The following is an 11,571-nucleotide window of genomic DNA, read 5'->3' on the forward strand; positions in this document are numbered from 1 at the left end:
CACGATACGGAGCTGGCGCATCACATTGGCCGTGACGTCCTCCTGCTGCAAGGGAACGAGAACCTGTCTGAGACTCAGACGCCTCCGAGGAATCAGGGGGGATTAACGGCCCCTGGAACCAGCAGCATTTCCATCCAGCCCCTGCCCACCTCTGAGGGATGGATTCCCCCTCCTGACCCCCAGGATGGAGTCTTGTTGTCCTTCCTAGTGACCTCCAGTGGCAACCCCCCTCCTTGTACGGGGAGCTCCTGCCACCTCCCCCTCAGTGCCCCTGACAGCTGTTCCACCTCCAATCCACAGCTCAAGTTCTCAGACCCCTCTCCTCCAGCCCCACCCAGTTTGGATAGGGAGGGGAGTGTAGCGGGGGGGCAGGAGGGATTCTGGCAGCAGTGAAGTGGGATGTGGGGAGGTTGAGACCTTTCCCCAAGTCACCCCAGCCACTAATGCTGAAGCCGCAGGATGGCAGCCCTGGTGAATGGGACAGATCGGCAGCCCCTGCTGACTGAATCCTCCTGTTCTCTCCAGCAGGGCCGGCTTTAGGAAGGGCGGGGCCCAATTCAAACATTTTTGGCGGGGCCCCGGCAGGGATGACTAACAAAAAAAAAATGTAAAAAAAAGCCTTTCATTTCTTCCATGTATTATTTACTTTCATAACTATATAAATAATAAAATTATATATTATGTACATTGCATCATATATGCTGTTGATCGGTTATTAATGAGCTCCGTTTCACGTGTGTGGGTCGCCGCCACTCCCTGGGGGTGTGCTAGGGTGACCAGATGTCCTGATTTTATAGGGACAGTCCCGATTTTTGGGTCTTTTTCTTATAGGATCCTATTATCCCCCACCCCCTGTCCCGATTTTTCACACTTGCTGTCTGGTCACCCTAGTGGTGTGCACATGTGTGGGTCCCAGCTGCTCCCTGCCCCCCTCATTGAAGCAGGTGTGCAGGGTTACTGCCCTGGGAACTGCAGGGCACCAGTGGACATGGGGCTGGCTGGAGGCAGGGCAAGGGGTGCGGGGCTGGCTGGAGACAGGGGTGTGTGGGGCTGGCTGGCTTTGGGCAGGGCTGCAGGGGGGTGCGGCAGGGGTTTCCTGGAGACAGGGCAGGGGGTGCGGCAGAGGCTGGCTGTGGGCAGGGGGTGCAGGGCTGGCTGCAGGCAGGGCAGGGGGCCGTGGCTGGTGCGGGCAGAACAGGGGGGGCGGGGCTGGAGGTAGGGCAGGGGTGCAGCAGGGGCTGGCTGCGGACAGGGGGTGCAGGGCTGGCTGGAGACGGGGCTGGCTGCGGGCAGGGCAGGGGGTGCGGGGCTTGTGCGGGGACGGGGTGCAGCAGAGGCAGCTGGAGCCCCGGCCCTTTAAATAGCCCCCGAGCCCCCCGCTATCCCAGGGCTCTGGGGGCTATTTAAAGGGCCCAGGGCTCCCCTGCTTCTACCGCCCCGGCCCTTTAAATAGCCGCGGGAGCCCTGGGGAAGCAGCGGGGCTCCAGTGGCTATTTAAAGGGCCGGCGTGGTAGAGGCAGCGGGAGCCCCGGACTTTTTAAATAGCCCCCAGAGCCCCGCAGCCCTACCCCAGGGCTCCAGCAGTGGGGGTCTGGTAACAATTTAAAGGGCCTGGGGCTCCGGCCCCTGCTGGGAGCCCTAGGTCCTTTAAATTGCCCCCTGGGGAAGCCGGGCCACCCTGGTACAGCGCACCGGCTCTTGCCGGTACACCGTACCAGGACTTGGGCCCGGGGCCCGATTCAGGGGAATTGGTTGAATTGGCCTAAAGCCGGCCCTGGTGGGGGTATGGCCACAGAGCCGCAGGGAGGGGAACCCTGAGGTGTGGGGGCTGGGTGGGTACTGGGAGTTCCTCCTGAAGGGACGGGGGTTGGCCAAGGTCACTCAGCCCCGGGGTCTGGGAGGGGGACTGGCTGAGGGCACTCAGAGCCCCAGGAAGTGGGGGGGGGGCTGAGTGGAGGGACTGGCCAGGGGCACTCAGAGCTCGGGGGAGGGGCTGTCCGGGGGGGCACTCACAGCCCCAGGAGGTGGGTGGGGGAGGGGCACACAGGATTTCAGGAATTCCCTGGCAGTGAAGAGCTGCTGGCGGCAGGGAGGAGCCAGCCGTGACAATCCCCACTTGGGATCCCTGGCTGGGCTAGTGGCCAGGGCCGGCTTTAGGCCGATTCAGCCGATTCGGCTGAATTGGGCCCCGCGCCAAGAGGGCCGCGCACTGCAGCTGTCCGCCCCGCCCCCAGCTCACTTCCCCCTCCTCCCCTCCCCTGCACGAAGACAGTACAGGGGGGAGCAGCAGCGAGGTTCCCCCTAGCCAGGGAAGTCACTAAGAGCTGGACTCACTCCGGGCTGGAGGCCCCTCACAGCATGGCATCGCAGCTCCAGGCAGAGACGGCAGCATGGAGCAGCAGCGGTGCAGAGCAGAGGCAGAGGCATCCCTGGCCCACCCCTTCTCTCCCTGGGGCAGGAGGCGAACCCCCCCCCTCCCGAACCCCCCCTGAACTCTCAAACTCTGCTGAGCTGGGCCCATAAACTGGGTAAGGGGACAGCAGAGGGAAAATGGGAGGGGTGTGCCAAAGGGACATTCGTCCATTGGACTCTCTCATCCCAAGCTGGGAAACTGAGGCAAGGGGCTGCTGCCCAATGGATTGTAGGGCGGGCGTTTCACTCACAGTTCACATACTGCTGAGTCACTCTTGTGGTGGTTTCCCCAGTTCATGCTGCGTTTCTTTCTCCTCTAAATAAAAGTTCTCCGGTGTTAGACACAGACTCAGTGCTCACGACGGGGGAACAGCTGCCTGTTAGGGGCATGCTGGTCAGTTTCCCAGATTTCTGGGAGGGACGCTCCAGCTGGTTCTGCTTTGCAATGCTAAGAGGAACCCCGAGATCCTGATTCTCGTCCTTGTCACTGCCAATACCACCTGGCACAAGTGTTACACCCCCATCGCGTTCTGCACAACCCCCGTTCCTGCCATCTCCTCTGGCTTGATCCTCTCCATTTAGTGCGTCCTTCGTCTGGAAGGCCGATGGTACGGTAATGCCGCAGAGTCCCACTGAGAAATTAAATCCCTGGCTCACACCTGCCCGGCTTCAGAAATGTTGGCATTCTCGGGGAGGAGGGAGGGAGCCCAAGAAATCTGGTATCTACGGTAAATAAAGGATGGGCAGACGTTCCGGAGGGAGCTCCCTCCCTGCCCACAGGCCAGGCTTGAGGCCAGCGGTTGAAAAAGCAAGATAAGCTGGGTGTGGAGTGGCGCTTTCCCCATAAAGGCATGGAGCCCCGGCTCTGGTTTCTGATGTAGAAGTGGGACGCTTCAGGTTGCTAACTTGCCCGCTCAGCTGCAGGGTCGGGATGGGTGAGTTTTATTGAAATGCCCAGTATTTCACACAGCCTGGAGATGTAGGGCCAGAGGCTGGTGGTGGGCACCAGAGCCCCAGGTGGTGTGGGCACGTGGGGGAGGTGCAGTGGCAGGGCATGCTATGTGGCCCCTGTGGGACACCATGTGCCCTGAGTGCCCGGGCACAGGAAGGAACGTGCCCAGACAGACGCAGTAACTACCGCATAGAGAGGGGCAGCCTGCACTCCTCTCAGTGCCGTCCCTCAGCCCGGGCAGGTGCACAAGGGGGAGGGGAGCCCTGGTGCATCGTCTGCTTTCCCGACCCTGCCTGGCCGAGGCACAAGGGATGGGGGCGCATTGAGGTACATGCTGCTTTTCCTTTGAAATGGAGCAGCATTTCCCCCAGCAAGTGCATGCTGCAGCATGAGCCTGGCTAGCTAGGAGTCTCGCAGTGCCTCCTGGTGGGTAAAGAGTGCCCCTGGGGCCAGGGGGTACCAGGAGCCTGGCGGGGATCCCCTGCCCAGCGCTCTGCTGGACCCTAGGCAGGAATCCTCCCGCCCTGCCCCAGGTACCTTTGGGCCTTGGGGCCAAAGTACTTTAGAACACAAAGGAACTAGCATAAACCATGTTTTAAAAATGGGGAAACTGAGGTATGGTGCAGTGTAATGAGTTTTCCAAGGTCACAGGTCGAACTCAGGCCCTCTGTGTCTTAGACTATTACAGTGTGTGAACGGCTGCTAGCTGGCAGCGTCCCGCTCCTCTGGGGCGTCAGGAGAAGGGGAGGCGTGTTTTCAAGGATGAGTGACTCCAGATTGTTATTTCACTTCAGTTCCAAACATGGTAGTTCTGGCTTGTCAGACTCACTGAAATCCTTCTCCTTTAAAGCGTTAACCCTTTGCCTGCCATGGGGTTACGCCTCTCTCCTCCCTCTCACTATGATACCTGAGATTGCTGGCAGGGTGTCACAGTTACTTGGGCTGTGACATTGTCTGAAGAATTTGGGGTCCAGGCAGCTCCAAAAAGAAGGTGTTTCCAATGAAATCTGTCTGTGGATGATGTCTGGGCAAAGTGTTTCCATTGCAACAGTGTGTTTCAGTGTGTCGTTTACACGGTGTTCTCTCTCTCTCTCTCTAATTCATTTGCACGTTTGTATCACGGTCACTTTTGGGGTTAGTTGTGGACTTTCTAACTTTGCAACACCACATGAATACAATGATGGCTGACAGAAAGCACGGTGCCGGACTCCAGTGCGACTTTAGCCGGTTCTGATTTGACACACACACACACACCCTGTCTGCCCCACCCCGCCCCGCCCCACCCCGCCCCACCCCACAAAAAGCTGCCATTTTGCAACTGTCATGGGCCGGCAGCAGCTATAATCAAACTTGGGACCTCTGGAGCTTCACACGTGAGCCTCTGCTGTAGGGTTCTCAACCTATTTCCCATTGGGGGCTGCATATGCCGTGCTCTGCGTTATGTGGGCTGTAGCTACACAAGATGTAATACCAGGGCTGGGATAGATATACCTGGGGGTGGGGTGGGGGGGTGAACGAGCTGGTTTCTGTCCAAGAGTCTGGATTGCTCTGGGCTGCTGATCCCGGCAAGGTCATTGTGAATCCCTGCGCTGAGTGCTGAAGGTGGCCTGGGAAAAGCATGTGTGGGGAGGGGGAGGGGTGTCTGTGTTAATCCCGGCTGAAATAAATGGCCATGCCCTTGCTAGGGCAGCGCTTACAGTGCACCCCTCAGCGACCCGGATCCATTTTGAACTCTTTTTGGCCAAGACTGTGGCCCCTGGCGACTCTGCCCACTTTAAGCCTGGCCTGAGCTGGGCCCACAGAACAGCTGCAGTGTCAGCAGCATGTCCCCCTCTGGGCTGCTGGGCTGCAGTGCAGGGGGCAGCATGCCTGGCGTGGGGCACACAGCAGCTCTGTGCCCTGGGCCCCTCTCACCTGGAGCTCATCTGAGGGGGGGGCAGAGCCCTGCCGGAGGCTGCCCAGCTGCTGTCTCTGTGTGGGTGAGCGGGCACTGCCCTCCGGCTGGTGGCAGTGACTGTGGACGGGGGGAGCTGGGACAGAGGGGGTTGCTCCGAGCAGCACTCCCCTTGCAGCGATGCAGCGCGGGGAGAGAGGAGGCAGCTCCTTCCCCACCACAGGGAGCGCTCCAGCCGGCCCTGACCCGCCCGGGACCCGGGAGCCAGGACATCGGAGCCGCAATCTTTGAATGGTTTTTACCCTGCAGCTGGGTCCCTGCTGTGTGCTAATCGGGCCGGCTGCAGAGACGGAGACAGTGGCCGGGCTGGGGGAGAGGTGAATGGTGGGCTTCACCCCGTCTCCAGAGACTTGGGCCCACCCCACCCCATGCTGAGCCCCTTTGAACATCCAGCCATTTCCTGCGGTGCCTACCTGGGTGCTGAGCTCTTCTGAAAATCTGGCCCAGTAGTTGAGCCCTCTGAAAACTCTGGCCTTAGCGTCTAAGAGTAACATTTTCAAGAGTGGCTAAGTCACTTAAGTGCCTAAATCCCAGTGACTTCTAGTGGGATTTAGGCACTTGTGAAACTCTCTCCTGGTCTCATGTCCAGTGGTTTCTGTCTCCTGCAGGGTTCCAGTCCAGCTCTCTCCTGCTTCTGTCTGCGCTGTCCATGATGGCGCTCCTTTGCGTAGCCCCCGTGCAGGGCAACGGGGCCCTGGCCCACAAGAAGGTCGAGAGGGGTGAGTAGAGATCCGGTCAGAGAGCTTCTATCATCTGCCATATCCGAGATCAGGGCATCGTGGGCCTGATTCTGCTCCTCTCGCCCATGCCGGGGTCACCCCTAGATCCACTTATCCACTGAATGCACCTTCCAGCCCCCCCGCCAGAGCTGGGCCCAAAGAAATGCTGAGTTCTCCGAAGGGATCGCAAGGCCGGCCTGCGCTAGTGAGCCCACTACTCCCATTCGCAGGCCTCCAGCGCCTGGGAATGGGCCAGCCGGGGTGGGGGAGGTGCTGCTCGACTGGCTGTTTGCTTTACACAGCTTCGTTATCCCTTTCTCCGGTAACGGCTGCCAAGCTGCCGGCAGTGACTGAAGAGCGCTGGTGCCAACCGCAGGGCAGCGTGTGAGAACCAGGCACCCCCCCCAAATTGGCTGGGAGTTCTACCCTTCCATCTCACCAACTCCTATACTAGGGCTAGCCCCGGCTAACAGCTGGGGATCTCTCGCTCATGCCTAGAAGCCTTGCCCCCAGAGTCCAGGCAGCAGGGAGAGCCAGTTCCTCCTTGTCAGGGGTTTTCATTCCCTTCTCCCCACACCTCCAGCAGCTCTGGGAGCTGCTCAGGGGCTTGCCCAGGCAGGCCAGGGGCCGAACCAGCTCCAGAGGTGGCCCTGAGCCCCTGTCCCCGCACTGCTCAGCAGCTCCTCCCCCTCGGCTCAGCTATGGGGGAGGGGCACACAGGGGGATTATCTGGGGGGTTGGGGAGCTGGGGGGCTCAGGCTCGAGGGAAGACCCTGGGGAGGGGAGGGGCAGTATAACCACAGTGCTCTCATTCTACCAGGATAGTTTGGGACAATTTCCACCCCAAAGACAAGCCCCACGATAGGATGTCTGGAATTTTCAAAGGCGCCACAGGGAGTTGGGTGCCTAAATCCCACTGAATTCCAATCACAGTCGGGTGTCAAACTCCCTTAGGCTCTTTGAAAACTCCCATTTAAATTGTCACTGATGGGTTTCATAATTAACATTCGCTGAGATGGATCTGGCAGCGTCTCCCCCACCCTCGCCAAACGATTTCTTCAGCAGTACGGACTCAGGAAGGATACAGAGCCTTGGTTTACACTTGATTCATCTCTTCAAGGTTTCTTCAAAACCAGCAGAGCAAGAAACTATTCTTATTTTATTTTATTGGTAAAATGAAAGTGTAAGATCTGGAGCGGGATTCTGTGGCCAGGAATGGCCGGGGCGGATTCTGTGGCTGTAGTATTGTGAAATACACAGGACCTGCCTCTAAAAACCCAGCCTCCAGTTACCCCTGGCTGATTTGATCGAGCTAGCTAGCGCTCACTCCCCCACCCCCACCTGCCCCCTTAACCTGATGTTCGTGGCATTTCAGGGTTCCCCAAAGACTGCAGCAACATTCCCAGGGACAGCCCCAGCGGGGTCCATGTCATCCAGCTGGTAGGCTCTCCCCCTCGAGTGGTGTGGTGTGACATGGACACCGAAGGCAAAGGCTGGACCGTTGTCCAAAGAAATTCTTACAACACAGAGATCACCTGGAGTCCTGGAGCACCTACAAGTACGGCTTTGGGAACGTGCAGCAGGATTACTGGCTGGGCAACGAGTACCTGTCCCTGCTCACGCGGCAGAACATCTACAAGGTCCACTTTGTCATGGAGGACAAATCCAACAACACCCGCTACACAGAGTACGACATCTTCAGTGTCGAGGATGAGCTGAGCGGGTACCCGCTGAGGCTGGGCAGGTACTCTGGGGACGGCGAGGACTATCTCACCACCTACCACTCCGGCCTGGGGGGCATACACGACAACATGAAGTTCAGCACGACTGACAAGGATCAGGACCAGGCCAGTGGGAATTGCGCAAGTAGCTATGGAGGCTGGTGGTACGACAAGTGTCAGAACGTCCTGCTCAATGGGAAAGGCTCCATCTACTGGGCAGGGTTCTGTAAGAGTGGGGAGTGCAAGTCTTCCCTCATCCTGGTTAAGCCAACAGACGTGTGCTGGGTCCGGCAGGAGGAGCCCATCCTCCTTGGGAGCCGGCGCCGCTAAGAAGGGGAGACCATATTAGATCAGACATGGAGCGCCATCCCACACCTAATCAGTGCAGTCCCTGCAATGCCTCCACTCTGCTCACCCCCTTCCCTGTTGGCTTCTGCACGGTAAATCCCCTGGAATAAACGCTGAGAGCTGACCCCGCCGGTGCGTTCGAATGACACGAAGAGTGTGATTGGTGTGTATAACTGGACCCCCGTTTCCACTCTGCCTCGCTGGAAGCCATGTCACTCACTACGACTTTAGACCCACATTAACCTCTGCTTCTCCCAGCCCTGCCACTGCCCCTTGGCATTAGTGATCAATGAATCATGACACTGGATTTCTAGCAACTGTCATTGAGCATTTAAATGGGGGATGACTCAAAGCCAGGACTTTACATCTGAATCCTGCATGTATTAGCAGTGGTGAGTTTGGGTTCAAAAACCTGCCCTCTGTGTTTTTAATAAATATGGTTATTACATGAGAAAACATGGCAACAGTAATTAGTTGCTGATAAACCACTGAGATTAGATAGACGTGCAACGAAACCGCACAATAAAGATATTGGTGTCCCTCTTCAACCCAAGGGGCTAGTCAAAGTTTGGGGCCCTGGGGATGTTCCAGTGGGGAGCAGAAATTGGCAGTGGAGTCTGGTAATTTTTTGATGTCTTGTTTATTGACAAGGAACATACAGAGTCCTGCTTCTCCAAACACAGCAGGAACCAACAGCAGGGATTAGCCTCCCTGCTCTCAGTTCCAAGCCTCTTTAGCCAGCACCTGGCCCAAAAGCTGTCTACGCTCCTCCCAAGATCACACCATGCTGACAGGCTCTGCTCGGCTTTCCTGCTCTGCCTCCGTGTCCTGGTTGCACTGCCCGGCTTGTCTCTGTCACACACGCACCAGCTCAGAACGATACTCGGTGGCATCCTCTGCCCACCTGGGGTTAGTTTCTGGGCACACGCCATCATGGCTTGTTCTACACGAGGCCCCCCTTACCTGTTGCTTCCAGCTGTCTTAAATGAAGAGTGCATCCTCACAGCTGTGTCAATGAGATTTTAACTCCACCCATAACATGGTATAATCCAGCTCCTACAGTGTATTTATCTGTCAGGCTGACATCCTCTGAGCATCTCTGAGCATTTCCTGCCTGTTTGGCTTCAGTCACTTCAATCAAAGTTCATTGTGACCAGATGTTGAACACCAATAATGCTAACAGCCAGGGGCAGGAGCACCCCCCGAACAGGGAAAGAACAGGCTAAAGAACAAGTCAGCTGGGCCTGATGCAGTTCACCCTCGGGCAGGGCTCCCAAATCGTGGGCTGTAGCCCAAAGATGGGCCATGACGTAGTCCTGGCTGGTCCACTGGCAGGGGTGAAGATGGGGGGAATGTGAAGGGGCATTGCCCCCTCCCCAAACTTCATCTTTCCAGTCCCCTCCTGACTATGGCCCTTCAGTGCATCCCCAGGACACAAGGCCCTGTCTAATTGGCCTTCCTGACAGAGCCTGCGTGGAGAGCATGCGTAGGGGGGAGTTTGGGGGGCAGGTTTGGAAAGAGGGGTGTTTTCAGGGGGAGGGAAGCTGGGAGCCGCTGAGGTGCAGCTGGAAGGTTTCTTCCTCGCTCCTCAGCATCTGGGGTGCAGACAGGGGGGAGGGGGTTGCTATTTTGCAGTTGGGAGTATCAGGGACCCCGCCCCCCCGTGCACTAAGCTGTCCCCTCCATCTCGGTTGCTGCTGGTGAGGTGGGGGTGTGCTGTTTTGCAGTGGGGGAGCGGGGGATCCCCCTGCCCAGGGCACTGACCTGTCCCCTTCCCGCCTCCCATCTCCACTGTCCATGCTGGGAGCCACCCCCACCCCCCACTCTGCCCATTGCAGGCTGCGCTTGGTGTCCTCCCCAGCCACCTATCCCTCGCCAGGCTGGAGCATGACACTGCAAGCGGGGACATTCTCAGCCATTCCCGGGCAGCCAGCTCGCTCAGCCGTTTTGCTGCCTGGGGGCTCCCTGCCAAACCCAGGGTTCCCCTGCACCATTCCCCCCAACTTGGGGTCCCACCCACACCCCAACTCCCCCCAGAACATGGCTACCCCTCCCCTTCCAAAACAACCTGAACTCTTCATACGCCACAGCCCACCCCCGCCCCTCCCCATAACCCACCTGGCAGCAGTGCCCTCCATCGGACCAAACTGCTCTCCGTGTCGCCCTCCCACCCCCACCCCCCAGGGCCAGGCTGGCGCTCTCTGGGGCTGGACCCCGGCTGTGACTGGGGTTTCAGCACTCCTGCTTCACAGATGTATACAGAGCACTGTATAACCAGAGTTGTCATAACTAGAAAGGGAAGGGTAACAGCTCTCCTGTGGAGAATACTATAAAATCCCTCCTGGCCAGAGACTCCAAAATCCTTTTCCCTGTAAAGGGTTAAGAAGCTCGGATAACCTGGCTGACACCTGACCCAAAGGACCAATAAGGGGACAAGATACTTTCAAATCTTGGTGGGGGGAAGGCTTTTGTTTTGCTCTTTGTTTGGGAAGTCATTCGCTCTTGGGACTGAGAGGGACCAGACATCAATCCAGGTTCTCCACATCTTTCTGAACAAGTCTCTCAGATTTCAAACTTGTAAGTAAACAGCCAGGCAAGGCGTGTTAGTTTTTACTTTGTTTTCTCAACATGTAAATGTACCTTTTACTACAGTGTTTACCTCTGTTTGCTGTACTTTGAATCCGATTTCTAACGCAGCGTTTTGCTCTGGCCTATTGCTCTTTAAGTTTGATTACCCTGTAAAGTTATTTTCCATCCTGATTTTACAGAGATGTTTTTTACCTTTTTTCTTTAATTAAAAGCCTTCTTTTTAAGAACCTGATTGATTTCTCCTTGTTTTAAGATCCAAGAGGTTTGGAACTTGATCCACCAGGAGTTGGTGGGAGGAAGGAGGGGGATGGTTAATTTCTCCTTGTTTTTAGATCCAAGGGGGTTGGATCTGTATTCACCAGGGAATTGGTGAAAAGTTTCTCAAGGCTTCCCAGGGAAGGGAATCCACTTGGGAATGGTGGCAGTGGATCAGATCTAAGCTGGTAGTTAAGCTTAGCAGTTTTCATGCCGGCCCCCACATTTGTACTCTAAAGTTCAGAGTGGGGAAGCAGCCTTGACAAGAGTCTAGTGACTCTCTCACCCTGGGCTCTCCCCAGTATAGACTCTTGTTCACACTAGTCAAATGATGTTCAAATGCTGAGAAGGAGCAGGGAAGAGGCACAGAAATGACTTGTGGCCTGGCCAGCACACCTTCGAGCAGGCAACTCGAGGGGCTGCAGCTAGTCAGCTTGACTAAGCAGTTCCGAGCTCTGTCATTAAGGTCTATAGTCACCCAGCAGGAGGAGGTAGCTGCATTTCAGGTTTTTGCTCTAGCAGACAAAGGTGTAAGGAGAGCTGGCAAAGCTGATGTTAGAAACATTGACATTGGAAATCCATGTAAGTGTAGAAGAGTGACGGAACCAATCGTGCGGGGAC

The 11,571-nt window shown here is 56.9% G+C and overlaps 1 pseudogene; it reads left to right on the plus strand.

The window, feature by feature from the left end:
• Positions 1–3,271: 3,271 nt before the first annotated feature.
• LOC128839443 (fibrinogen-like protein 1-like protein) lies at positions 3,272–8,562 on the plus strand (annotated as a pseudogene).
• The last annotated feature ends 3,009 nt before the right edge of the window (positions 8,563–11,571 follow it).

The sequence above is a fragment of the Malaclemys terrapin genome, chromosome 6 (assembly GCF_027887155.1).
Source record: "Malaclemys terrapin pileata isolate rMalTer1 chromosome 6, rMalTer1.hap1, whole genome shotgun sequence".
Taxonomy (NCBI): Eukaryota; Metazoa; Chordata; order Testudines; family Emydidae; genus Malaclemys; species Malaclemys terrapin.